A 26167-nucleotide genomic window follows, 5' to 3' on the forward strand; every position below is an offset into this window, starting at 1 on the left:
CTCATCAGGAACCACTGGGAACGAAAAAGATTTAGACATTGTTGTCTAACAACTCATTATGGGCAGTAAAAAGAGAAGGCTGCAGAGTTTGTAGTTACCATCCTACAGCTCACTGTTGTGTTGGATAGAGCATAAAAAAATAATTTGCTTGCCACCATTCGTATCTTTTTGCTAATAATCCTTACCAGTTTCCTCACTTCATGCTTGTTCATCAATATCTCATTGCCCCATACGCAAAAAGGGTCGATGCGTGGATCCTTGCCAAGGGCATATGTACCTACAAGCAACAAGTCAATATTAGAAGCTAACTAGTGTCCAGGCCTGGATCTATATGCACTACAATATGGAACGACGGGGGAGTACAAGCCGAGGGATGAAGCTAACCTCGGCGGAAAATGGTGGCCGCTCCCATAGTTGTCCTGCATAAGTAGTGGAAAGGCATGATAAGTACAACAATATTAACATCAAACCAATATAGCAAAAGTAAACAACATCATCTCCAAATGATAGCTTGAATGTGTTGGTTTCAGCATGTTGTTAAAGCAGATATAAAATGGAAGGCAATGTTACCGACAGCAGGCTTAACAGCCATCAAATATTGCAATTCAAACTAGTATTGTTGAAAATGAATAGAACGTAGGTAATGCTTAAACATCACACTGGATAAATGTGTAAAACTGAAAATAAAGGGCATGTGTTAACTACACCAGGAATAACTAGAACCAAATATAGCCGTTCAAACTGGTATTGATATAGTCGAGCGGCACAGTTCCGACTTGCACATAATGAACCGCACATTGTGAATGACTGAAATAAACAAGGCATAAATGACCAGTATAACAACCAAATATAGCCATTGAAAACTGGACAGAGTCTCACTACAACCGACCTAACAAGCAAATACAGATAAAAAGGGCATATGCTTGAAAACTGGACAAATGCTCACTGCAACCAACCTAACAAGCAGATAAAGATAAACAAGGCATCTGCTTGATAACTGGAGAAATGCTAAAAAAGCAACCTAACAACCAAATACAGATAAACAAGGCATCTGCTTGATAACTAGACAAATGCTAAAAAAGCAACCTATCAACCAAATACAGATAAACAAGGCATCTGCTTGATAACTGGACAAATACTCAAGCAGTCGTATTGGTGGACTCGAATGAAGCGAGAAATTGCTCAATTCGTGAATGAATGTGATGTCTGCCGAAGAGTGAAAGCAGAACACCAACGACCAGCTGGTCTCCTCCAACCTCTTGCTATTCCGGAATGGAAGTTTGATCATATCGAAATGGACTTCGTGACTGGATTTCCAAAGTCCAAGCGCGGAAATGATGCTATCTTCGTTGTCATCGACAAGCTCTCTAAAGTGGCTCATTTCCTTCCTATCAAAGAATCCATCACAGCAGCTCAGCTGGCAGAGCTCTACACCTCCAGAATTGTCTCCTTGCACGGCATTCCACAATTGATTTCTTCAGATCGTGGAAGTATCTTCACCTCTAAGTTCTGGGACTCCTTCCAGAAGGCCATGGGCACTAATATTCGCTTCAGCACAGCTTTCCACCCTCAAACTAGTGGCCAAGTCGAGCGAGTCAATCAAATTCTTGAAGATATGCTCAGGGCTTGTGTCATTTCCTTTGGCATGAAATGGGAAGATTGTCTTCCTTATGCTGAATTCTCCTACAACAACAGCTTCCAAGCGAGTTTGGGCAAGGCCCCATTCGAGATTCTCTATGGCAGAAAGTGCCGTACTCCTCTTAATTGGTCAGAGACTGGTGAACGCCTACTTCTTGGCAATGACTTAATCACTGAAGCTGAAGAAATGTGTAAAGTCATCCGTGATAATCTCAAAGCCGCGCAATCGCGTCAGAAGAGTTACTATGATAGTAAGCATCGTGATTTTGCTTTCGAGATCGGAGACCATGTCTACCTCCGCGTCTCTCCAATGAAAGGCACTCGTCGCTTCGGTATCAAAGGGAAGCTTGCCCCTAGATACGTGGGTCCTTTCAAGATCATTGGCAAAAGAGGCGACCTCGCCTATCAACTTGAGCTTCCTTCCAACTTCGCAAACGTGCACGATGTGTTCCACGTGTCACAGCTCCGCAAGTGCTTCAAGACGCCTGAGCGCACTATCGACTTCGAAGAGATTGACCTTCAAGAAGATTTGTCTTATCATGAGCACCCAGTTGCTATTCTTGAAGAAACGGAGCATGTATCTCGCCATATTTGTAACTCCGACTCTTGCCATTTTCGGCTATGTGATATGTTATTCCCTCCGTTGTCGGGTTTTGTCTTTCGTTTTGTATTTTGTCATGTCATGCATTTTCATATCATGTCATCATGTGCATTGCATTCGCATACGTGTTCGTCTCATGCATCCGAGCATTTTCCCCGTTGTCCGTTTTCCAATCCGGCGCTCCTATCTCCTCCGGTGCACCCCTCTTGTTTTCTTTCGTGTGCGTGTGTCAAACTTTCTCGGAATGGACCGAGGCTTGTCAAGTGGTCTTAATATACCACCCGGAGCCTACCGGTCAAGTTTCGTTCCATTCGGAGGTCGTTTGGTACTCCAACGGTTAACCGGGCCTCCGCAATGTCCATTTGAGTGTCCAGCAAAAATCCCCTCCAAAACCAGCCCAAAGCCCACCAAACTCTCTTCCATGCTCTAGGTCGTTCGATCACGATCGTGTGGGCGAAAACCGCACCTCATTTGGAGTCTCCTAGCTCCCTCTACCTATTTATAGGTGGGCATCCCGAAATACATTTGCAGACGAAACCCTAACCCTCTCCTCGCGCCGCACCGGACACGTCCGCCGCCGGCCGGACGCACCGGCCGCAGCCAATCGGCGCGTGCCACCTCACCCGCCTCTCTCTCCTCCGCCGCCGCCGGCCCGCGCGGCCCGCAACCGGCCCGCGGAGCCCGCCCGCCGCCGGCCGAGCGCCTCGTCCCGCGCGCCTGCCCCGTCGCCCGTGCGCTCGCCGCCGCCGGTTGCCGCGCCTCCGCCCCGGCCCTCCGGCCCGCCTCCTCTCCGCCGCCGGCCGGCCCCGCCGCGCCTCCACCGGCCGGTCCCGCCGCCCTCCGCCGGCGCCCCTCCGGCCGCCGCCGGCCTCGCCTCCCCCGGGCCACCGCGCCGCCTCTTCCTCCTTCCCCGTCGCCGGCATCGAGCTCGGGAGCCCGATCCGATCGATCTGGTACTGCCCGTTGACCTCTCCCTCGCGTCCGATTTTTTCCCAAGTCCCTAAATTCCATCAGCAAGTGCCTATGTTCCCGATGCCGTAACTTCTTGCATGTAGCTCCGATTCGCGCGTGTAATATGTCAAATTGTTCGTCTCATAATGCTCTATATTTTGTTCAATTGCACCATGTTCATTAGAGGTCATCTTGATGCCCAAATCTTCGTTGGAAGAGGTCTAGTTGCTGTTAATCTCTGGTTCTTATCAGAACTTGGAGATTTGTCATTTTTGTATCATTTATTCTGTGCATCTTTTGAGCATGATCTCTACATGTGTTTTGAAGTATGCCATGCCATCTTTACAGTAGTATAGTCCATGTATTGTTGTGATCTCTGTGGTGACTAGCACAAGCATGCAAAGTAGGCCCCGTAATATTTCTGATTTCAGGGACTTAGTGATTTCTCTAAGTCTTTGTCTGCTGTAATTTTGTTGCCATGTAAACTTGATGCTACAGAGAGATCCATGCATATTTTGGAGATGTTCAGTAAGGATGTTTTGTAGATATAGTTGTAATTGATCCATTCCTGCAATTGTTTGCAATTTTAGAGTACCATAGCATGACTCAATCTTGCTCTACTTTTGCTATAAAATATTTCTGGCAGATTCTTAACATGACATGCATTTTTGCCAAGCTTATTGTAGTTGATCCATACATGCTATGCAATTGTTCTTGCCATGGATAGCTTCATAAACATGCCATCTTGCTGTAGGTATGCTTGGTTTGTCATGCATTGCTCTGTAGTGAGTGCATCAAGCTCACAAAGAGGCCTACATATTAATATTTCTGCCATGCTCTGTTTTCTGCTAAGTCTGAAACCTGATAACGAAACTTGCTATGTTTACATGCTTGCCATCATATCTTCTGGTCCTTTTTGGCTTATGGTCAGTAAGGGACTTTTGTCATGTGCATTTAGTAGAACACTACCGTGCCTTGTTTTGCTATGTTAAGTTCCTGTAGCATGTTGATTTCGTGCTCTGAACATTGCTACCTGATGCTGTTTTCTGTCATGTCCAGTTTTTCACCAAGTCTGTGAACCTGTAATCTTTTGCACTTTTGCCATGCTTGTTTGAGCTTGATATGTTGTGAACTAGCCGTAGCTCAGTGTTCATCTTTTGTCAAGCATCTCCTGTAGATTACTTCCATGTGCTTTGTTGCTATGTTGGGGTGCTGTAGCATTGTTACTTGTTGTATTTTAAGTGCTATCTTGCTGTTTATCGCAGATTAGTGTCATTCTTGTTTTGCTTGCCATTTGCAAACCGTGCATCCGATTCCGGTGATCTTTATATCGATTTCGACCGAAATCATCTCATCTTTCCAGTGGCATGCTTGGTTTGCCAAGTTACTGCCATGTTCATCATTTTCCTTCCGGAGCACGCATATGCATCGCATATCATATCTTGCATATCATACATGTTTTGCATCATGTTGCTTGCGCATTTCTCGTTGTTGATTGTGGTTCCGTTTGTTTGTGTTCTTGTCTTGGGTAGAGCCGGGAGACGAGTTCGTGAACGAGGAACCTGTCGAGTACGCTTACGAGGATCAAGCTTTCGACAACTCTGAGAATCTTGCAGGCAAGATGACCACCCCTCGAAATCACTTCTATCTTTGCTATGCTAGTTGTTCGCTCTATTGCCATGCTCGCTACCTATCACTTGCTATATCATGTCTCCTATTTCAGCCATGTCAGCCCCTAACCATCCTTTCCTAGCAAACCGTTGTTTGGCTATGTTACCGCTTTTGCTCAGCCCCTCTTATAGCGTTGCTAGTTGCAGGTGAAGTTGAAGTTTGTTCCATGTCGGAACATGGACATGTTGGGATATCACAATATCTCTTATTTAATTAATGCATCTATATATTTTGGTAAAGGGTGGAAGGCTCGGCCTTATGCCTGGTGTTTTGTTCCACTCTTGCCGCCCTAGTTACTGTTATACCGGGATTATGTTCCTTGAGTTTGCGTTCCTTACGCGGTCGGGTGATTTATGGGACCCCCTTGACAGTTCGCCTTGAATAAAACTCCTCCAGCAAGGCCCAACCTTGGTTTTACCATTTGCGACCTATACCTTTTTCCCCCGGGTTTTCTAGAGCCCGAGGGTCATCTTTATTTTAAACCCCCGGGCCAGTGCTCCTCTGAGTATTGGTCCAAACTGTCAGTCGCCGGTGGCCACCAGGGGCAACTCTGGTCTGGCCTATCGGAAGCTTGGACAATCCGGTGTGCCCTGAGAACGAGATATGTGCAGCTCCTATCGGGATTTGTCGGCACATTCGGGAGGCTTTGCTGGTCTTGTTTTACCATTGTCGAGATGTCTTGTAAACCGGGATTCCGAGACTGATCGGGTCTTTCCGGGAGAAGGTTTATCCTTCGTTGACCGTGAGAGCTTATGATGGGCTAAGTTGGGACACCCCTGCAGGGTATTATCTTTCGAAAGCCGTGCCCGCGGTTATGAGGCAGATGGGAATTTGTTAATGTCCGGTTGTAGATAACTTGTCACTTGACCCAATTAAAATACACCAAGTGCGTGTGTAGCCGTGATGGTCTCTTCTCGGCGGAGTCCGGGAAGTGAACACGGTCTGTGTTATGTATGACGTAAGTAGGTGTTCAGGACCTCTTCTTGGTCATTGCTAGATGACGTCCGTTCCTTTGCTTCTCTTCTCGCTCTCATTTGCGCAAGTTAGCCACCATATATGCTTTTGCCGCTGCAGCTCCACCTCTTTGCACCTCCTTGTCCTATAAGCTTAAATAGTCTTGATCTCGCGGGTGTGAGATTGCTGAGTCCCCGTGACTCACAGATACTTCCAAACCAGTTGCAGGTGCCGACGATGCCAGTGCAGATGATGGCGTCGATCTCAAGTGGGAGTTCGACGAGGAACGTGGTCGTTACTATGTGTCTTTTCCTGATGATCAGTAGTGGAGCCCAGTTGGGACGATCGGGGATCTAGCATTTGGGGTTGTCTTATTTTCATCTGGATTTTGACCGTAGTCGGTCTATATGATTGTATTTTGGATGATGTATGATGATATTTATGTATTGTGTGAAGTGGCGATTGTAAGCCAACTCTTTATCCCATTCTTGTTCATTACATGGGATTGTGTGAAGATGACCCTTCTTGCGACAAAACCACTATGCGGCTATGCCTCTAAGTCGTGCCTCGACACGTGGGAGATATAGCCGCATCGTGGGCGTTACAAGTTGGTAATCAGAGCCATCCCCGACTTAGGAGCCCCCTGCTTGATCGAATCGCTGACGTTGTTGAGTCTAGAACAAAAATGTTTTGAGTCTTAGGATTATATATATCGGAGAGTAGGATTCTTTTTACTCCTCAGTCCCTTCGTCGCTCTGGTGAGGTCTCCTGACGTAGAAGTTTTGACTATTCTCTCCTCAGATTTCACTAAAAAAATTTTAGGATCACGCGGGTATCTTGGAATCGTTCCGATCGATTTGTGACGAGAACATTGTTCTTGGTGCCTCCTGTCATTTAGGGGTTGTGGCAGTGTCCCGGGGAGTTGAGCTCCGAGGTGTTGTCGTCACAATTTTATCGTTGCAGTTCTGGAATACCTGAGTTTCGCCGACATCGAAATCTCTTTTATGCAGTTGTTGGTGAGATCACCTCGACGCCACCCAGTACTGGGGCGGGAGTTCGGGAGTATTGCCATAACTTGTATAACGGATGTTTTTCGAAGGTTGAGGTAAACGATTTCCGAAGGTTTCTTGGTTATGTGTTGACGGATGGATACAGCTGGATCTAGGGATTGCTAGTTTGGGTGATATATATTTGTGTCCCCTGTATCCCCTACACCAGATTGCATAACCAGAAAGTTTCGGGAGTTTATAAGTGGGAATTCTAGTAGCCTTAGGATATCTTTCCGACAGATGCATGATATGAGATTGGGGTTCGACGTCTAGTGGTCCGCCTGTATACGGTTGATTTTACAGTGGTCTCGTTGTGTCTTAAAGAGTCCATGGCTTTGCCGACTCGGGGACGCTTCGTATGTCATGTGCACAGCCTTGTACATGATGGTGCTGTACGATTGAGCCCGTGTGGGCCCCACCACGAAATCTTCGGACGAAATTTCTATCATATGTTTGTTCCGGCTTATTCTGCAAGCCAATACTTTGTTTTATTTTGTATTGTGGTATTCGAGTTGCTTCGAATTCATATGTTCATTCCATATCTTTTTCAAGTGGCTTCTCAACTTATGGAAGTGTGATGATTTACTACGGAATTCATTCGTTCATCTTCGTTCGAATGTTTATTGTGAAGACTATATGTTGCAATTTCTATCCGTTGATTCTACTTATCTTTTGTCTATCAAGATGCTAACGGATGTCACCCTCTTCAGGATGGCTCCGCCAACGCGTCAGAATCCGGATCGCAATGAAGGGAGTCAAGCGAACCCTCCGCCACCACCTCCACCTCCGGAGGCATGGCAAGCAATCATGGCAGCCACCAACGCCAATGCTCAGATGATTCTGCAACTCTTGCAAGAACGTACTCAAGGGCAAGGCAATCAAGGTCAAGGCAACAATCAGTTTCACTTTGCCACTCTCAACCAGTTTCTCGCAAATCAGCCCAAGTCTTTCAGCTACTGTGCCGAGGCCACGGATGCCGATGATTGGCTCGTGGACATCAACAAGCATTTTGAATGTAGCAATGTCAGGCCTGAGGACTTTGTCAAGTTCGCTTCTTTCCAGCTCAAGGACCAAGCTGCTGATTGGTTTCAACAATACAAAGATTCCAGAGGAGGTCGTGTGATCACTTGGACTGACTTCTGTCGGGACTTCAAAGCGCACCACATTCCACAAAGTGTTGTTGAGAGCAAGCGTGAGGAGTTCCGCAATCTCAAGCAAGGAAACATGTCTGTGTATCAATACAACATTCAGTTTCAGAAACTTGCTCGCTTCGCTAAACAAGACGTTCCTGATGAGAAGAGCATGATCTATCACTTCAGAGGTGGCCTTAAAGAGGATCTGCAGTTAGCTCTCGTTCTTGTTGAGCCTACTCAGTTTGATCAATTCTACAATATGGCACTGAAGCAAGAGGCTGCTCAGCTCAAGTGTGAGGCTTCTAAGAAGAGAGTCAGGGACGCAGTTCAGTCTTCTTCTTCCTCACTTGTGACAGCTAAGCAACAGAAGTTCTGGTTGCCTCCTCCTCCTCCGTTTCGTCAGCCTTACCAGCAGAAGAACAAAGGTGGCCATGGTTCTTCAAACTCTTCCAACTCTGGCTATCAGAACAAGTCTCAGAATCAAGCTCCAAAGTCCAATGCTCCTTATCACCGTCCACTCTCAGAGGTGACTTGCAACAAATGTCAGCAGAAAGGTCACTATGCTAACAAGTGCTTCAACCAGAGGCGTCTTCCTCCTCCTCCTCCTGTCAGATCTTCCAGCAATGCAGTGGTCAAGCATAATCCAAAGTTTGCAAAGGTGAACTTGTTGAATGCAGCTCAAGCGGAGGAATCTACTGATGTGATAATGGGTAATCTCTCAGTTAATGATATTCCTGCAAAAGTTCTTTTTGATACTGGTGCATCTCTTTCTTTCATATCAAGACCTTTTGCATCCAAGCATGAATTGCATTTCCAAGGATTGCCTAGGCCGTTAGCAGTTGTCTCTCCAGGCAAATGCATGGATGCAAGTTCCATGGTTCCGAATGTTACCATCAAGATGGGCGATTATGCATTTCAGTCTTCTCCAATTGTTCTTGGTGATTCGGATATTGACCTTATTCTCGGGATGGACTGGCTTTCTAAGCACAAGGCTCAACTTGATTGTGCTGCCAGAGAAATTCAATTGACACACTCGTCTGAGGATGTGATTGTTTTTGCCGCTCGTGATGAAACCATTCGGTTTTTCTCTCTCAATGAGAAGGGCGAATTGGATGCCATCTCTCAAATTCCAGTCGTTTGCGAGTATCAAGATGTCTTTCCAGAAGAGCTTCCGGGTATGCCTCCGCACCGGCCAGTTGAGTTCGTTATCGAACTAGAGCCTGGTACTGTACCCGTTTGCAAGCGTCCATACAAGCTTGGACCTAACGAGCTGAAGGAATTGAAGAAGCAGCTCGATGAACAAGAACGTCTGGGTTTGATCAGACCGAGTTCTTCTCCATGGGGTTGTGGTGTTCTTTTTGTCAAGAAGAAGGATGGCACGGACCGACTTTGTGTCGACTACCGTCCATTGAACAAGAAGACAATCAAGAACAAGTATCCACTTCCCAACATCAATGAGCTATTTGAGCAACTCAAAGGTGCTAAAGTATTCTCGAAGCTTGACCTTCGTATGGGTTATCATCAGATTCGCATTCGTGAAGAAGATATTCCCAAGACAGCATTCAGAACGAGCTTTGGTTCTTATGAATATACTGTCGTGTCTTTCGGCCTTGTCAATGCTCCTCCGGTGTTCTCTCGGATGATGAATTTCATCTTCAACCCCTATACCAATGAATTCGTTCTGGTGTATCTCGATGATATCTTGGTCTTCTCCAAGAATAAGCAGGATCATGCCAAACATTTGCGATTGGTGCTCGACAAGCTCAGAGAGTATCAATTCTATGCGAAGTTCTCCAAATGTGAGTTTTGGCTCGATGAAGTTCTTTTCCTTGGTCACATCATCTCTGCCAAAGGCATCGCTGTAAACCCCGAGAAGGTGTCCGCAGTTCTGGATTGGGAACCTCCTCAAAATGTCAAGCAGCTCCACAGTTTTCTGGGTCTTGCAAGCTATTGTCGAAGATTCGTTGAGAATTTCTCCAAGATTGCAAAGCCTCTTTCCAATCTCCTTCAGAAGCATGTGAAGTACGTCTGGTCTCCTGAGTGTGACGTTGCTTTCAACACTCTCAAACAGAAACTAGTCACAGCTCCTGTCTTGACTCCTCCTGATGAATCCAAGCCGTATGAAGTTTTCTGTGATGCTTCTCTCCAAGGTCTCGGTGCTGTGTTAATGCAAGAGAAGAAAGTTGTGGCCTATACCTCTCGGCAGTTGAAGCCCAACGAGAAGAACTACCCCACTCATGATCTTGAGTTGGCGGCAGTTGTCCATGCATTGGTTACGTGGAGACATCTCTTGTTGGGAAGACAAGTGGACATTTTCACTGATCACAAGAGTCTCAAGTATATCTTCACTCAGCCCAACCTCAACCTCAGGCAGACTCGATGGGTCGAAATGATTCAAGAGTACAATCCGAGTATCGAATATACTCCAGGCAAAGCAAATGTCATTGCAGATGCTTTAAGCAGGAAAGCTTATTGCAACAGTTTAATTCTCAAGCCGTTCCAATCGGATCTTTGTGAAGCTTTCCGCAAGCTGAATCTCCAAGTTGTTCCTCAAGGCGTTCTTGCCAACCTCATAGTATCTCCTACTTTGGAAGATCAAATTCGTGAGGCACAACTCCTTGATGCCATGGTGAAGAAGGTGAAACGTGGTATCAACAAGGGTCTTTCCAAATACAAGTGCTATCACATTAATGACAGAGACACTTTGTTCTTCGAGGACCGGATTGTGGTTCCGAAAGGTGATCTAAGGAAAGTCATAATGAACGAGGCGCACAATTCTCTCCTTTCCATTCATCCTGGAAGTACGAAGATGTATCATGACCTCAAGCAGTCGTATTGGTGGACTCGAATGAAGCGAGAAATTGCTCAATTCGTGAATGAATGTGATGTCTGCCGAAGAGTGAAAGCAGAACACCAACGACCAGCTGGTCTCCTCCAACCTCTTGCTATTCCGGAATGGAAGTTTGATCATATCGAAATGGACTTCGTGACTGGATTTCCAAAGTCCAAGCGCGGAAATGATGCTATCTTCGTTGTCATCGACAAGCTCTCTAAAGTGGCTCATTTCCTTCCTATCAAAGAATCCATCACAGCAGCTCAGCTGGCAGAGCTCTACACCTCCAGAATTGTCTCCTTGCACGGCATTCCACAATTGATTTCTTCAGATCGTGGAAGTATCTTCACCTCTAAGTTCTGGGACTCCTTCCAGAAGGCCATGGGCACTAATATTCGCTTCAGCACAGCTTTCCACCCTCAAACTAGTGGCCAAGTCGAGCGAGTCAATCAAATTCTTGAAGATATGCTCAGGGCTTGTGTCATTTCCTTTGGCATGAAATGGGAAGATTGTCTTCCTTATGCTGAATTCTCCTACAACAACAGCTTCCAAGCGAGTTTGGGCAAGGCCCCATTCGAGATTCTCTATGGCAGAAAGTGCCGTACTCCTCTTAATTGGTCAGAGACTGGTGAACGCCTACTTCTTGGCAATGACTTAATCACTGAAGCTGAAGAAATGTGTAAAGTCATCCGTGATAATCTCAAAGCCGCGCAATCGCGTCAGAAGAGTTACTATGATAGTAAGCATCGTGATTTTGCTTTCGAGATCGGAGACCATGTCTACCTCCGCGTCTCTCCAATGAAAGGCACTCGTCGCTTCGGTATCAAAGGGAAGCTTGCCCCTAGATACGTGGGTCCTTTCAAGATCATTGGCAAAAGAGGCGACCTCGCCTATCAACTTGAGCTTCCTTCCAACTTCGCAAACGTGCACGATGTGTTCCACGTGTCACAGCTCCGCAAGTGCTTCAAGACGCCTGAGCGCACTATCGACTTCGAAGAGATTGACCTTCAAGAAGATTTGTCTTATCATGAGCACCCAGTTGCTATTCTTGAAGAAACGGAGCATGTATCTCGCCATATTTGTAACTCCGACTCTTGCCATTTTCGGCTATGTGATATGTTATTCCCTCCGTTGTCGGGTTTTTGTCTTTCGTTTTGTATTTTGTCATGTCATGCATTTTCATATCATGTCATCATGTGCATTGCATTCGCATACGTGTTCGTCTCATGCATCCGAGCATTTTCCCCGTTGTCCGTTTTCCAATCCGGCGCTCCTATCTCCTCCGGTGCACCCCTCTTGTTTTCTTTCGTGTGCGTGTGTCAAACTTTCTCGGAATGGACCGAGGCTTGTCAAGTGGTCTTAATATACCACCCGGAGCCTACCGGTCAAGTTTCGTTCCATTCGGAGGTCGTTTGGTACTCCAACGGTTAACCGGGCCTCCGCAATGTCCATTTGAGTGTCCAGCAAAAATCCCCTCCAAAACCAGCCCAAAGCCCACCAAACTCTCTTCCATGCTCTAGGTCGTTCGATCACGATCGTGTGGGCGAAAACCGCACCTCATTTGGAGTCTCCTAGCTCCCTCTACCTATTTATAGGTGGGCATCCCGAAATACATTTGCAGACGAAACCCTAACCCTCTCCTCGCGCCGCACCGGACACGTCCGCCGCCGGCCGGACGCACCGGCCGCAGCCAATCGGCGCGTGCCACCTCACCCGCCTCTCTCTCCTCCGCCGCCGCCGGCCCGCGCGGCCCGCAACCGGCCCGCGGAGCCCGCCCGCCGCCGGCCGAGCGCCTCGTCCCGCGCGCCTGCCCCGTCGCCCGTGCGCTCGCCGCCGCCGGTTGCCGCGCCTCCGCCCCGGCCCTCCGGCCCGCCTCCTCTCCGCCGCCGGCCGGCCCCGCCGCGCCTCCACCGGCCGGTCCCGCCGCCCTCCGCCGGCGCCCCTCCGGCCGCCGCCGGCCTCGCCTCCCCCGGGCCACCGCGCCGCCTCTTCCTCCTTCCCCGTCGCCGGCATCGAGCTCGGGAGCCCGATCCGATCGATCTGGTACTGCCCGTTGACCTCTCCCTCGCGTCCGATTTTTTCCCAAGTCCCTAAATTCCATCAGCAAGTGCCTATGTTCCCGATGCCGTAACTTCTTGCATGTAGCTCCGATTCGCGCGTGTAATATGTCAAATTGTTCGTCTCATAATGCTCTATATTTTGTTCAATTGCACCATGTTCATTAGAGGTCATCTTGATGCCCAAATCTTCGTTGGAAGAGGTCTAGTTGCTGTTAATCTCTGGTTCTTATCAGAACTTGGAGATTTGTCATTTTTGTATCATTTATTCTGTGCATCTTTTGAGCATGATCTCTACATGTGTTTTGAAGTATGCCATGCCATCTTTACAGTAGTATAGTCCATGTATTGTTGTGATCTCTGTGGTGACTAGCACAAGCATGCAAAGTAGGCCCCGTAATATTTCTGATTTCAGGGACTTAGTGATTTCTCTAAGTCTTTGTCTGCTGTAATTTTGTTGCCATGTAAACTTGATGCTACAGAGAGATCCATGCATATTTTGGAGATGTTCAATGAGGATGTTTTGTAGATATAGTTGTAATTGATCCATTCCTGCAATTGTTTGCAATTTTAGAGTACCATAGCATGACTCAATCTTGCTCTACTTTTGCTATAAAATATTTCTGGCAGATTCTTAACATGACATGCATTTTTGCCAAGCTTATTGTAGTTGATCCATACATGCTATGCAATTGTTCTTGCCATGGATAGCTTCATAAACATGCCATCTTGCTGTAGGTATGTTTGGTTTGTCATGCATTTCTCTGTAGTGAGTGCATCAAGCTCACAAAGAGGCCTACATATTAACATTTCTGCCATGCTCTGTTTTCTGCTAAGTCTGAAACCTGATAACGAAACTTGCTATGTTTACATGCTTGCCATCATATCTTCTGGTCCTTTTTGGCTTATGGTTAGTAAGGGACTTTTGTCATGAGCATTTAGTAGAACACTACCATGCCTTGTTTTGCTATGTTAAGTTCCTGTAGCATGTTGATTTCATGCTCTGAACATTGCTATCTGATGTTGATTTCTGCCATGTCCAGTTTTCCACGAAGTCTGTGAACCTGTAATCTTTTGCACTTTTGCCATGCTTATTTGAGCTTGATATGTTGTGAACTAGCCGTAGCTCAGTGTTCATCTTTTGTCAAGCATCTCCTGTAGATTACTTCCATGTGCTTTGTTGCTATGTTGGGGTGCTGTAGCATTGTTACTTGTTGTATTTTAAGTGCTATCTTGTTGTATATCGCAGATTAGTGTCATTCTTGTTTTGCTTGCCATTTGCAATCCGTGCATCCGATTCCGGTGATCTTTATATCGATTTCGACCGAAATCATCTCATCTTTCCAGCGGCATGCTTGGTTTGCCAAGTTACTGCCATGTTCATCATTTTCCTTCCGGAGCACGCATATGCATCGCATATCATATCTTGCATATCATACATGTTTTGTATCATGTTGCTTGCGCATTTCTCGTTGTTGATTGTGGTTCCGTTTGTTTGTGTTCTTGTCTTGGGTAGAGCCGGGAGACGAGTTTGTGAACGAGGAACCTGTTGAGTACGCTTACGAGGATCAAGCTTTCGACAACTCTGAGAATCTTGCAGGCAAGATGACCACCCCTCGAAATCACTTCTATCTTTGCTATGCTAGTTGTTCGCTCTATTGCCATGCTCGCTACCTATCACTTGCTATATCATGTCTCCTATTTCAGCCATGTCAGCCCCTAACCATCCTTTCCTAGCAAACCGTTGTTTGGCTATGTTACCGCTTTTGCTCAGCCCCTCTTATAGCGTTGCTAGCTGCAGGTGAAGTTGAAGTTGTTCCATATCGGAACATGGACATGTTGGGATATCACAATCAGTCGCCGGTGGCCACCAGGGGCAACTCTAGTCTGGCCTATCGGAAGCTTGGACAATCCGGTGTGCCCTGAGAACGAGATATGTGCAGCTCCTATCGGGATTTGTCGGCACATTCGGGAGGCTTTGCTGGTCTTGTTTTACCATTGTCGAGATGTCTTGTAAACCGGGATTCCGAGACTGATCGGGTCTTTCCGGGAGAAGGTTTATCCTTCGTTGACCGTGAGAGCTTATGATGGGCTAAGTTGGGACACCCCTGCAGGGTATTATCTTTCGAAAGCCGTGCCCGCGGTTATGAGGCAGATGGGAATTTGTTAATGTCCGGTTATAGATAACTTGTCACTTGACCCAATTAAAAATACATCAATCGCGTGTGTAGCCGTGATGGTCTCTTCTCGGCGGAGTCCGGGAAGTGAACACGGTCTGTGTTATGTATGACGTAAGTAGGTGTTCAGGACCTCTTCTTGGTCATTGCTAGATGACGTCCGTTCCTTTGCTTCTCTTCTCGCTCTCATTTGCGCAAGTTAGCCACCATATATGCTTTTGCCGCTGCAGCTCCACCTCTTTGCACCTCCTTGTCCTATAAGCTTAAATAGTCTTGATCTCGCGGGTGTGAGATTGCTGAGTCCCCGTGACTCACAGATACTTCCAAAACCAGTTGCAGGTGCCGACGATGCAAGTGCAGATGATGGCGTCGATCTCAAGTGGGAGTTCGACGAGGAACGTGGTCGTTATTATGTGTCTTTTCCTGATGATCAGTAGTGGAGCCCAGTTGGGACGATCGGGGATCTAACATTTGGGGTTGTCTTATTTTCATCTGGATTTTGACCGTAGTCGGTCTATATGATTGTATTTTGGATGATGTATGATGATATTTATGTATTGTGTGAAGTGGCGATTGTAAGCCAACTCTTTATCCCATTCTTGTTCATTACATGGGATTGTGTGAAGATGACCCTTCTTGCCACAAAACCACTATGCGGTTATGCCTCTAAGTCGTGCCTCGACACGTGGGAGATATAGCCGCATCGTGGGCGTAACACCTAACAACCAAATACAGATAGACAAGGCATCTACTCACTATAAACAACCAAATATAGCCATTCGTGAAACTAAAGTGGACAATTCATACTTAAACATCACATAGACCTATTGAACAATAAATTTTTGCATAACTGAAATAATTAAACATGGCACAGTTAAAGCACCGCACGGAAAATGCTACTACAACAAAGGGTATGGGTTGGCAAACTAGAAAAGGTAATATTTGCTGATAGAATGTTGCCTCACATTTCATGGACGGGATCCTTCCAGTTGGAAGAGCACAGACCCATGGTGCGCTCTCTGATGTCACAGATGGGCTGTTTCACCTTGGAAGAACCTTCGTGGGTGCCCTCCTCGTGGCCGTGGTCGTGGTCGATGAGATCTGACTTGGCAATTGAGGTTCCCAAGCCACCGCCATAGAACGTGTCCTTCAGAAGTGACAAAATAGGCTCGATGGCATATAAAGCTCGCAAATCCTTGACCGCTTGGCGGAGGAGATCAGCGGCAGGGCCGTCGAAGAGATTGACGGCAATTGAACCAGAGGGGTTGGGGATGGACCACTTAACCTGTGACATGGCCCGCGTGAAGCCGTCGGTGTGGACGAGCTTGACGCCGTAGCCAGCTTTCTCGAGATACAATAATATGCTAGCCCGCTGACATGAAGCCTTCGGCATGGCAACGTAGTCAACGTCTTCGCCGGCTTCCGCGGCGATGTGTTGCTCCGGGATCGACAGGTCGAGGCGACCGGAGGCCACCTCGCCAATGTCCGCCAGAGAGGCCATGATAAACCTCTTCTTGGCCAAACGCTCGTCGGTCTCCCCGGGATACGTGGTCGAGCTTAGGCTGCGACATTCTAGAGCAGGGGATGTGGATCTGGCGGGGAGGTACACCGCAAGCCTCATCTAAAAACTCAGGGGAGTGGGGCGACGGTATGGGAATCGCTAGATAACCTGAACTTTATTTTCTAAGCTAGGAGGAACGGGCAGACCGGCAGGGTTGGCGGCGGCGCCGGTGGAGGCTATGAGCTAGGGTTCGAAGGGGGGGAGGGGGCGGGTGGGGGACTGTGGGGGGTGGTGTTTGAGGATACGCCGCGGCTATTGAAATTTTTAGTAATGGTGGGTGGAGATGGTGGTGGACGAGGGAGGGCGACGGTTCAAATGCCTCGGCTGCTAAAATTTTACTATAAGATCGGTGCTGGAGGAGTGTGGGCGACGGTTGAAGTACGACAGCTACTAAAATTTGGGTAAAGGAATTGATGCGGGGCGGGAGTGCCCAAGATCGCGCACGGTCCAATAACAATATGTGTGTATGATAATAAGGAAAAGTGGCGCGGATCTGCCGATTTTTGCAACGCTCAAGGCGGGTAGTTTGTTTTTTATATTTCTACCTAGTTGGTCTATGGCACACGGTTCGTCCTAATTTCCAAATAAACTTACCCGCCTTTAGCTTCCACAGGTGGTGGTTTTACAGCGCACTTGCATCGCACACGGTTAAGCCAGTACCTCCACCCTTTGCTCGCGCTTGCGCGGTCGTGGTGATTTCAGCGTACTTGCATCGCACACGGTTGAGACAGTACCTCCACCTTAATTTGCTCACGCTTGCGGGCTCGTGGTGATTCACATCGCACTTGTATCGCACACGGTTTAGATATTATACCCCGTGTCCATTGAGGATCATCAGAGTCTTTGCAGCAAAATATAACGTTAGGGAGGGTCAAAAGACAGCCACACCAGCATGTGGCCCAAATATATATGAGTGAAAAGGGTGGTATGTGATGTTCAAAATTCCAATGCACAACTTTGACCCCGCGGGCCCACGGTTGGGCGCGTCATTGAAGATCGATGAGAGGGGCAATAAGTCCAGAACCACCTGGAAGTGGCCAAATATATGTACGAATATTAGGGATGTTTAAAACTTTAAATACACAATGCATAACTTTGGTGGCACCTGCCTCGCAAACCCAAAAGCACCCTAACAACCACCTAGCTAGGATATATATAATGACATTGTCGGCGTTCTGGGAACGGGGGTCCCCAGACTTGCCTACCTGCGGCCCACGGCGTGGCTAAGTTAGCGGGCTGTACGGCCCACCTTCATCAACAAAGCATCCAAGACCCTCGCGAGGGGCCAAACCTCGCGAGGCGATCGACGCGAGACCTCCTCGGGAGTGACCCAGCTAGGCAGGCTCACGAGGAGTGGAGATATCAAGGCGGGGCAAACCTCTACGAGGCTTTCGTGACGTGAGCCATGACGATCGACACCAGGCTGGCGCCAGGCGGGTGCCAGCGCGCGCAGCGTCCTTGTTTCCTCTTTGGTGCTAAGGAGGCAAGTGCAGGCGAGGAGTACCGAGGCATCAGGCAAAGGTTGCCATATCGGTGCAACGAGACCAAGACCGGAAGGATGGCAAGACGGAGGTCATCATGGAGCCCAAGACGGCGTCACCACCAGAGCCTTTCGCAGGCGAAGACCACTTTTGTCAGGATAGCTTGTACTAGCTGTCCCCCTTCAAATTTGCCCGCCGTTGTTGGCTCCCTTCCCGCTCAATATTTGGGGCGAGGACCAGGGCCTATATAAGTAGAACTAGCCACCACAGTATGGGCATCTCAGCTTGATCTGATCCGATCGAGAGCCTACCCTAGCCACAAGAACACCTCAACCTCAGGAGGCTATTCTTCCCCTTGTACTGTTCATCATCAGCCCAAGAGGCAATCCACCGCCACCACACTGGAGTAGGGTATTACACTACAACGGTGGCCCGAACCAGTATAAATCTCGTGTCTTTCTGTGTTGCGAGTTCGTCGAGTTCATCCGCGAGACCTTAGTGAGCTAGGGCGTGGATCGGTAGGAGGGAAAGACTTCGCGCGCACCCCAGAGTTTGAACCTTAAGGGTTTTGCCGGAATCCCACATCCGACATTTGGCGCGCCAGGTAGGGGTGCGCCGTATCTCCTCTCCACCAGCCTACGCCCCGCGCCGCCGCACTTCATCCCCATGGCAGGTGCCCCGCCATCCGCTTTTGCGGTCAGCATCAACGACGGGGCATCTGGGTACCGAGCCCTGGCCCCCGCCCTGCGGCGGGTGAGGTGGCCGACCAAGTTCAAGCCAGAGATGCCGCCGCGTTACGACGGCGCGGCAGACCCGTCGCCGTTCCTGCTGGTGTACGAGGAGGCTTTCCTCGAGGCCGGAGGCGATGACAAGATCATGGCCAACTGGTTCCCCATGGCCCTCGCCAGCGAGCCGCGCGCCTGGCTGCTCAACCTCCCTAGATCCACGGTGGCGTCCTGGGGGGAGCTCCGCGACCTCTTCGCTGCTCGCTACGCGGTGCCGGCGCACCACGCAGTCGCGGCCCTGCTGGGCAGCTCTCAAGCACCGCCTTCAGATCGCCACGTCAAACTGTTCCTCCGTCAGATTGGGGCCGCTTCCAAGCGCCCGGGGGCTCCGCCGGGTTGGGCTGCGCCAGAGGCCGACCTCACTTTCGACTCAGAAGACCACCCCAACTCCACCGCCGGCTCGGGCATGCTCCCAATGCTCTGCACGCCCACCATCTGCAACGTGGCTGTTACCAAGACCCTCATCGACGGCGGTGCCGGCCTCAACTTGCTTTCCGTAGAAGCCTTCAGCCTTCTTCACGTGTCGCTCGAGCGGCTCAGCCTCAGCAAGCCCTTCTCAGGAGTTGGTGGTGAAGCTGCCCACTCTCTGGGGCAGATCCGTCTCCCTGTCACCTTCGGCACACGCGACAACTGCCGCACTAAGCTGGTGGACTTTGACATCGCCCGCATCGGTCTCCCGTACAACGCCATCCTCGGGTACCCAGCTCTCGCTCAGTTCATGGCGGCGACTCACCCGGCCTACAACCTCATGAAGATGCCTGGGAGCAAAGGCGTCCTCACCATCAAGGAGGACACTATGGAGGCCGTGACGGCACTCAGGCTTGCCTTCAAGACCGCGGCGGCAGCACAGTCCGCCGGCGCCGGTACCCCCGAGGCCAAGGAGGCCGCGCCTACCAAGAAGAAGCAGTTGTTCACCCAAGACAAGGCGGAAACCAAGCAGGTGCCGGTCAACAAGGACGGATCTTCGGGAGCCACCTTTACCATAGGCGCCGGCCTTGACCCGGGTCAAGAGGAGGCATTGGTGAGGTTCTTGCGCACAAACAAGGAGATATTCGCGTGGGAGCCTAATCAGCTGGTAGGGGTCCCGAGGGAGGTGATTCAGCATCATCTAAGGGTATGCCCCAACATACGCCCCGTGAAGCAGCGAGCGAGACGGTAGTCCACTGAGAAGTAGGCCTTCATCATCCAGGAGACCCGCAAGCTGGAGGCGGCGGGTGCCATTCGCGAAGTTCGATATCCCGAATGGTTGGCGAACCCCGTCGTAGTGCCAAAGAAAGGCGGGAAGGAACGGATGTGCGTCGACTTCACCAAACTTAATAAAGCCTACCCCCAAGATCCATTCCCGCTCCCGCGCATCGACCAGATCGTCGACTCCACCGCCGAGTGCGACCTGCTGTGCTTCCTGGATGCGTTCTCAGGGTATCATCAGATCAAGATGGCGGTGGAAGATGTGGAGAAGACAGCCTTCCTGACACCATGTGGGGTGTACTGCTACACCTGCATGCCCTTCGGGCTGCGCAACGCGGGCGCGACTTTTCAGCGGCTGATGCACATCGCCCTGGGGCGGCAGCTCGGGAGAAACACAGAGGCCTACGTTGACGACATAGTGGTAAAGTCTCGCGAGGCGAGAACATTGATTCAAGACTTGGAGGAGACCTTCGAGAGCCTGCGTCAGGTGAACTTGAGGCTTAACCCGGAGAAGTGTGTGTTCAGCGTCCCCTCCGGCAAGCTGCTGGGATTCCTCGTATCCCACAGAGGGATCGAGGTGAACCCGGAGAAGATCAAAGCCATCGAGGACATGAGCCCACCACAGACCCTCAAAGAGATGCAGAAGCTAGCGGGGTGGGTGACCGCATTGGGGCATTTCATCTCCAAGCTGGGAGAGCGCGCCTTACCCTTCTTCAAGCTCATGAAGAAGAAGGGCCCGTTCGAGTGGACCCCGGAGGCCGACCAAGCGTTCCAAGACCTCAAGAAATACCTTACCAGCCCTCCGGTGATGGTGGCACCACGGCCTCTCAAGCCCCTAGTACTCTACCTTGCCGCCACCCCGTACTCCGCTAGCGCGGCGCTGGTGGCGGTTCGGGAGGAGCGCCAAGCCGGAGCTAAAGTGGTGCAGGGTCAGAAAGGCGCAGCAAAGGCCTCAGCGGCAGAAGACCAAGCTCGTCAGGACAACATCGCCGAAACTCCTGAAGACAGTCAGGACTCAGGAACCCCTCCACCTCAGGAGATGCCCCAATCTCCGCAAGACCCGAGCCTCGACAGTGTGCCAGCCCTCGTCGAACACCCGGTGTACTTCATCAGCGCCATGCTGCGGGACGCGAGGACACGCTACCCCATGCCTCAGAAACTCCTGCTCGCACTCTTGGTGGCCTCATGCAAGCTGCGACACTACTTCCAGGGCCACCCCATCAAGGTCGTCTCAGCCTACCCATTGGAGAGGGTGCTCAGGAGCCCCAACTCAGCTGGAAGGGTCGCTGAGTGGAACATCAAGCTGCAAGCATTCCAGTTGGAGTTCAGCACTACCAGGGTCATCAAGGGGGCCGCGCTCGCTGATTTTGTGGCGGAATGGACGGATGCCCCGACACTTGAAGAAGGAAAAGACCGATCCACCTCACCAGGGAGCGAGGCTCCAGACGGCTGGGTGATGTATTTCGATGGCGCCTTCGCGCACCAGGGCGCGGGGGCTGGAGCAGTGCTCATCTCGCCCACTCAGGACAGGCTCTACTACACCATGCAACTCTGCTTTCAGCACGACGAGAAGGTCTCCAACAATATTGCAGAATACGAAGGCCTCATAGCTGGCCTGAAGGCTGCGGCAGCTCTAGGGGTCAAGCGCCTTACCGTCAGAGGCGACTCGCAACTCCTCGTCGACTTCTCCAACAAGGTATACGAGCCAAAGGACGAGCATATGGAGGCATACCTCACGGAGGTGCGTAAGATGGAGAAGCAGTTCTCGGGCCTGGAGCTGCAGCACGTGCCTCGGGGCACCAACAAGGAAGCCGACGACATCGCCAGGAGAGCATCCAAGCGGCAACCGCAAGAGCCCGGCGTCTTTGAGGAGCGGCTCTTCAAGCCATCAGCTACACCACCGCTTTCAAGACCGACTCAGCCTCGGGAGGAGCTCCCACAACCTCCAGCCACGGGAGCCCCTGCCTGTGGCCCGACCCCAGGAGCTCAGCTGCTCTTGGCGCTCGAGCCCTAGGAGGAATGCTGGACCAAGGAATTCAAGGAGAACCTGATGCAAGGGACGCTACCGGAGAAGGAAGAGGACGCAGAGCACGTGGCCCGGCAGGCCACGGCATACTGTATCCAAGACGGTGAGTTGTACAGGAAACGACCGAATGATATCACGCTGCGCTGCATCTCCAGTGATCAAGGGAGGAAGTTGCTAGTTGACATACACGGCGGGGATTGCGAGGACCACTCGTCGTCACGAACCCTCGTCGGCAAGGTGTTCCACAGTGGATTCTACTGGCCCACGGCACTCAACGACGCGGCCGAGCTGGTGAAGTCCTGCGAGGCTTGCCAGTTCCACGCCAAGCAAATTCATCAACCAGCTCAGGGTCTCCAGACCATCCCGCTCACGTGGCCATTTGCGGTCTGGGGGCTGGACATCTTGGGCCCGTTCCCTCGAGCGCCAGGGGGCTACCGCTACCTCTACGTCGCCATCGACAAGTTCACCAAGTGGGCGGAAGTGGAAGCCGTCCGTACCATCCCGGGCGGCTCGGCTGTCAAGTTCATCAAGGGCCTCGTGAGCCGTTTCGGGGTCCCCAACCGCATCATTACGGATAACGGCTCGCAGTTTACTCGTAACCTCTTCAAAACCTACTGTGCTAACCTTGGAACGCAGATCTGCTACGCTTCGGTGGCGCACCCCAGGAGCAATGGTCAGGCCGAACGCGCCAACGCGGAGGTCCTGAGGGGCCTCAAGACCAGGACCTTCAAGAAGAAGCTAGAGGCCCGCGGCACGGGCTGGCACGACGAGCTTCAGTCCATGTTGTGGTCCATCCGCACCACCGCCACCAAGCCAACGGGCGAGACTCCATTCGTCCTCGTCTACGGAGCTGAAGCAGTCCTTCCTCAGGAGGTCAAGCAACGCTCCGCACTGGTCCTGGCGTTCGACGAAATGCAGCAGGACGCCACGCGGGGGATGGATCTCGTGCTGGGGGAGGAACGCCGTCGCGAAGCTGCATTGAGGGCGGCAAGGTACCAACAAGTGTTGCGGCGATACCACTGCCGCAACGTCCGCTCCAGGACGCTCGAGGTGGGCGACCTCGTCCTGAGGCGGGTCCCCTCCGGGGAAGGGTTGCACAAGCTTTCGCCCATGTGGGAGGGCCCGTTCAGGGTCGTCCATGTCTCCAGGCCTGGTCCAGCGCGCCTGGAGATGCAGGATGGGATGCGCATCCAGCACGCCTGGAACATCCAGCACCTCCGGAAGTTCTACCCATGAAGCAAGGCCCAGAGCCTGTGAAGAAAGGCCCAGAGTCTGTGAAGAAGGCCCGGTGCCTGTGAAGAATCGCCGCCCGTGACACTCTCACGTAATAATGAGTGGGGTTGTACACGCCCCAGAGTCTAAGGAGCACCAGCCTCAGGCCGTGGGGCTCCCGCCCACGCCTAGTGGCAGCACTTAGCTCCGCGCTGGTGAGAAGACTTGAAGACTAGACTAGGTGCCAGATGCGGCTTTTCATTTGCTTTCCGTAGTTGGCTCACTTTTTCTTAATCGAAGTTTTCCCTTGGTGTTCCTTGCTGATTCGATTCCCTTGCCTCTTACTGCATTTTCCGGCTCTGGTTCGCTCGTGTTCTCTCTCTCGCATACCTCACGAGGGGGCTAGGCAGGTGCCCTCGCGAGCATTTCTCTCCTACCTGCCTCGCAAGCATTTCTCTCCTCTCTGCCTTCTCGCGAGCCACCCTCGTTCGAGCCCAAAAACTGGCGCATCTCTCCTAGTCCATGCCCCTCGGTTACCGCGATGCAAAGCGCCAGGTCAAGGCTCGGGTGAACGGCGAATCCCTTAAGCTCACCTTCTAACGAATTTTCGCAGTTCCTGAGCAAACAGGTCAAGATGGACACGAGGAAACAAACACCTAAGGAAGAGGGCGTCCTGAACGCACCAGGTTAAGTCATCTTTGCGCAAAATGGCCACACAGCACTGAAACAACAAGCGTAGCATAATGGTTGATAGGTTATGGTTCGATACATGCCCCTCTGGGCCCATGCTAGTTTCATTTCGATACATGAAGGAAAAGGGGAACATACCAAAAGCGGCGCTCGCCCCTGCAGCGGCCGAAGGGGGCAGGGCCTCGGCGATGTCTCGGGTCTAGTCGGACCCCTCTTCGTGCTTCACCGATGAGCGGTGACGAGACGACCCATTACCACCTTCGAAGCGGGCACAGCGGCGTGGCGGCTGATCAAGGCCGCCGCTGCTGGAACTGTCGTCAAGGGAGGAGTCACCATAGCCAGACGAGGCGCGGCCGGCGGGTTCGTCCTCCTCCTCGTCCCGACCATCGCCAAGGCCGAGCACCTCCTCGCCGTCGTTCACCTCGGGGCAACATCCGGCGCGGCGACCGTCTTCCCCGAACACCCTCACGAAGAGGGTCGCGTCACCGTCGAACTTGAAGTGGAGAATGCACTACCTGCCCAGGCCGCGCGCGGGCAAACGTCTGGCAACCGCGGGCCAGAGCTATGTTGCCCGCGACGGAGACCTCGACCGCGACCCAAGAAGCCCGGCCGCAGCAACCGTCCGCCTGCAACCAAAGCCCGCCGGGATCGGAGGCCGGCAGCTCGTTGGCGAAGAAGCGGGGGAGCTGGAGCCAGTTGCCGGCCGGATTCTCCGACCAGACAACAAACTCCGGCAACACCTCTGACGCATGGAACGGCGGCCGGGGAGGTCGCGCAACCACGGCGCGCCTCCTCTCGTCGACAGAACTGCCGCGGCCAGAGTGACTCCTGCCACGCATCGCGGCGCCACCCCGAGAGCCGGGGGCCACGGCGGGGGTCGCGGCATGCTTGCGGGGACGGCCACGTCCTCGCTTGGGCACCGGGGAGCCGGGCCCCTCCCAAGGGGCCTTGCCCTTCTCCGCAGCAGAGAACCTCTTCGACGGCGCCATGGCTACTAGCGGTGAAGCAACAAGGAAGAAACAAACAAGGAAGGAAGGAAGAGATGGGCGACGGGGGCTCCGCCCCCTCCCCTTTTATGCGGAAGGAGGCCAACCGGCGCCTCCCACGATCACAGGTAATGATGGTTTTCCTTGCATGTCGCAGGGACTTGTCAAGTCGGGCAGTTGCCGAGGCAGCGTGGGGAAGCGGAGACGCCCACGTCCAATCAACCGCCACTCGTCAACCGAGGCCGCAGGCTTTTGGGGCCGGCGGCGCTCCGCACTTGACCTTTCGCTTCGCCTCCGAGCCAAGCCCGAGCTCGCCTTGGGCCCGGGGGCTACTGTTGGTGTTCTGGGAACGGGGGTCCCCAGACTTGCCTGCCTGCGGCCCATCGCGTGGCTAAGTTAGTGGGCCGTACGGCCCACCTTCATCAACAAAGCATCCAAGACCCTCGCGAGGGGCCAAGCCTCACGAGGCGATCAACGCGAGACCTCCTCGGGAGTGACCCAGCTAGGTAGGCTCACGGGGAGCGGAGATATCAAGGCGGGGCAAACCTCACGAGGCTTTCGTGACGTGAGCCATGACGATCGACACAAGGTTGGCGCCAGGCGGGTGCCAGCGCGCGCAGCGTCCTTGTTTCCTCTTTGGTGCTAAGGAGGCAAGCGCAGGCGAGGAGTACCGAGGCATCAGGCAAAGGTTGCCATATCGGTGCAACGAGACCAAGACCGGAAGGACGGCAAGACGGAGGTCATCGTGGAGCCCAAGACGGCGTCACCACCAGAGCCTTTCGCAGGCGAAGACCACTTTTGTCAGGATAGCTTGTACTAGCTGTCCCTCTTCAAATTTGCCCGCCGTTGTTGGCTCCCTTCCCGCTCAATATTTGGGGAGAGGACCAGGGCCTATATAAGTATAACTAGCCACCACAGTAGGGGCATCTCAGCTTGATCTGATCTGATCGAGAGCCTACCCTAGCCACAAGAACACCTCAACCTCAGGAGGCTGTTCTTCCCCTTGTACTGTTCATCATCAGCCCAAGAGGCAATCCGCCGCCACCACACTGGAGTAGGGTATTACACCACAACGGTGGCCCGAACTAGTATAAATCTCATGTCTTTCTGTGTTGCGAGTTCGTCGAGTTCGTCCGCGAGACCTTAGTGAGCTAGGGCGTGGATCGGTAGGAGG

Source organism: Triticum aestivum, chromosome 5D (assembly GCF_018294505.1).
Source record: "Triticum aestivum cultivar Chinese Spring chromosome 5D, IWGSC CS RefSeq v2.1, whole genome shotgun sequence".
Taxonomy (NCBI): Eukaryota; Viridiplantae; Streptophyta; class Magnoliopsida; order Poales; family Poaceae; genus Triticum; species Triticum aestivum.